This window comes from Saccopteryx leptura, chromosome 5 (assembly GCF_036850995.1).
Source record: "Saccopteryx leptura isolate mSacLep1 chromosome 5, mSacLep1_pri_phased_curated, whole genome shotgun sequence".
Taxonomy (NCBI): Eukaryota; Metazoa; Chordata; class Mammalia; order Chiroptera; family Emballonuridae; genus Saccopteryx; species Saccopteryx leptura.
The window spans coordinates 162,577,960-162,581,242 of record NC_089507.1 but is presented as its reverse complement, the minus strand read 5'-3'; positions in this window follow the sequence as shown (position 1 = coordinate 162,581,242).

Genomic DNA, 3,283 nt, shown 5'->3' with positions numbered 1-3,283 from the left:
ACAGTAACAGGAAGAGAGTGTAATCTAGGAGGCATAGGGAGAAACATTTTGGGAGATAGCCACCCTAACCCCTGGGACGAGTCACTCCCCAAAGCTGAAGTGAATATTTCCCCCAGAAACAGCAATACCAGCAAAGGGAAGCAGGAGAGCAGCCAAACAAGCTCCCCTGCGGCATTCAGAGCAGAGTTGCATAGAAGGAGGGAGCTTTTGGGTCTACAGTAGTGAGTCTTAGGGTCCTAGCTGCAACGCCCCCACCCACGCGGCTGAGGGCGCACCGGAGAGCGGGCGGCAGCGGGAGACAAAAGCGCGGTTCTGCTTGCAGGGGCGGAAGCCGGCTGGCCGCCACTGGGCTCAGGTGTGAGCTCAATCTTGCCCGGCTGGGGAGAAGGGGGCGTGCAAAAGCGGTCAAGCTCAGCTGCCAGCAGCCTGTAATCCAGCCTCCGGGAGAAGGGCAGGAACCCTGGAAAGGGTGGAGACCAGCCCTGGAGCAAGGGCAGAGGAGCACAGCCCTGCCCCGCTTGTGCAACCCAGGCTTGCGGTCTGACTTGGTAGCTGGCTCCTCCCGCGGGGGTGGAGCCAAAAGCCCAGAAGAGGCGGAGTTCCGCTACAGAGCTGAGCTTGGGCACGCAGCCCTGCCCGGTGGTAGAGCCAAGGCTAGCAGCTGTTCCTTGAGTGGGATCATCCTGAAAGGGCAGGGCGAAAGCTCGGAAACAGGCGGAGACCCGCAGCTGAGCAAAGGTGCTTGCCAGTGCCCTCAGGACCGAGCATAAGGTCACACACGGGGACGGGGCAAAGACCAAGGTCACCAACCCTTGTGCACCCGAGCACGTGATCACAGCCACTCCCATGAAGAGAAAATGCGGAGGCAGAGAAATACAACACAAATAAACCAAGAGAAATCCCCAGAAAAGGACCTAAGTGAATCAGATATAACCAAATTACCAGATGCAGAGTTTAAAATAACGATTGTTAGGATGCTCAAAGATATTAGAACAACCATAGATGGCCATTACGAAAACCTAAATAAAGAGATAACAAATATAAAAAAGGTCATTGAAATAATAAAAAAGAATCAGTCAGAAATGACAAATACAATATCTGAAATAAAGAATACAATGGAAGGAATTAAAAGCAGGATGGATGAAGCAGAGAATCTAATCAGTGAGTTAGAGGACACGATAAATAAAGGCACAGAAGCAGAGCAGAAAAAGAAAAGAGACTCAAAAAGTCTGAAGAAACTCTAAGAGAGCTCTGTGACAACATGAAGAGAAATAACATCTGCATCAAAGGGGTTCCTGAAGAAGAAGAGAAAGAACAAGGGATAGAGACTTTGTTCAAACATATTATAGCGGAAAACTTCTGCCAATTAAGGCAGGAAAACATTTCACATGTTCAGGAAGCACAGAGAACTCCATTAAGGAGAAACCCAAAGAAACCAACACCAAGACACATCATAATTAAATTACCAAAGCTAAATGATAAAGAGAAAATATTAAAAGCTGCTAGAGAAAAAAAGACTATCACCTACAAAGGAGCCCCCATAAGGATGACATCTGACTTCTCAACAGAAACACTTGAGGCCAGAAGGGAATGGCAAGAAATATTCAAAGTAATGCAGAACAAGAACCTACAACCAAGACTACTTTATCCAGCAAGGCTATCATTTAAAGTTGAAGGAGAAATTAAAAGCTTTACAGACAAAAAAAAAAAAAAAAAAAACTCAAGGATTTCATTGCAACCAAACTAAGGCTGCAAGAAATGCTAAGGGACCTGTTGTAAACAGATCAAAGGAAAAAAAAAGAATATAGCAAAAGAGAAATACAGTTTTAAGAAAAAAAAATGGCAATAAACAATTACATATCAGTAATAACCTTAAATGTTAATGGATTAAATGATCCGATCAAGAGACATAGGGTAGCTGCATGGATAAGAAAACAGGACCCACTTGAGAAGATGGCAGCGGAGTAGGTGGATGCCCAGACACCCAGCTCTCACCACCAAACTGTAATACAAATCAATTTAGGAAAAATCAGCATGAAAAACCAACTCTGAACTGCAAGAACAGCTCTCAAAAACCAAGGAGCAAAGAAGAAGCTACAATCCTGGTAGGGAGCACCTGAATCTCCTCTGTTTACAGGAACGGGGGCGGGGGGTGAGGCTGAGAGCCCAGAGAGGACCTCACATAGGGAAAAGAGCAGAAACTACTGCTCACAGCCACCTACCTGGCTACCAGGGAGCAAGGTGTGTTGAAAAGACCAGCTTATCTCCCAAGTGGAAAGGACAGGGAGAGGGACAGACTGTGAGGGGCTAAGGAATGCAGGAAACGAACTAAAAAAGCTGACTCATCCATGCTGGAGCCGGCCATAGCTGGGGGAGGGACTGAACCTTTCACAAAACAGAGCTGAATTGCTTCCGGATCAGAGATCTCCGGACATCTATCCAGCTCCAATCAACGCAACAAGACACAGCTGAAAACAAGAAATGGGGAGGAGGGGCAGTAACTCAGGTCTCCATGGAGATCTGAGATACACCTCCCCCTACTGAAGCTGAAAAAACACCCTGCCCCCAGTGAGATTAGCTGGCTAAAGAGGCCTTCAGAGTCTCAGGTTACACCCATCGCATTCCTGGATACAGTTTCAAGGAAGCCCCCTGCTGAGATCAGTAAACAAGACTATCACCTGTTAAGAAAACAAACAAATCAAGACTTCAAAGCTGCCCAAATCCGAAAGTGGATTATAGATAACAGCTGATACCAACCCAAGAAGACCTAGAAATAACACAACTGGAAACTGGAGGCAGACAACACCAAGCCTAGACTCAACCAACTCTACAAATAAAACACCCAAACACCATGAGAAGACAAAAAAGTGCAATCCAAATGAAACCACAAGTGACACCTTCAGGAGATGAACTGAATGATATGGAAATAATCAAACTTCCAGATGCGGAGTTCAAAATAATGATTGTAAGGATGCTTAGGGATCTTAGAACAACAATGGATGGTCACTATGAACACCTAAATAAAGAAATAGCAAGTATAAAAATGAATCAGTCGGAGATGACAAATACAATATCAGAAATAAAGACCACAATGGAAGGAATTAAAAACAGGATAGATAGAGCAGAGGATCAAATCATCGAATTAGAGGACAACTGGAATGAAGGCATGAAAACAGAGAAGAAAAGAGAAAAGAGACTCAAAAAGTCAGAGGAAACCCTTAGAGAGCTTTGTGACAACATGAAGAGAAATAATATTCGCATCATAGGGGTTCCTGAAGAAGAA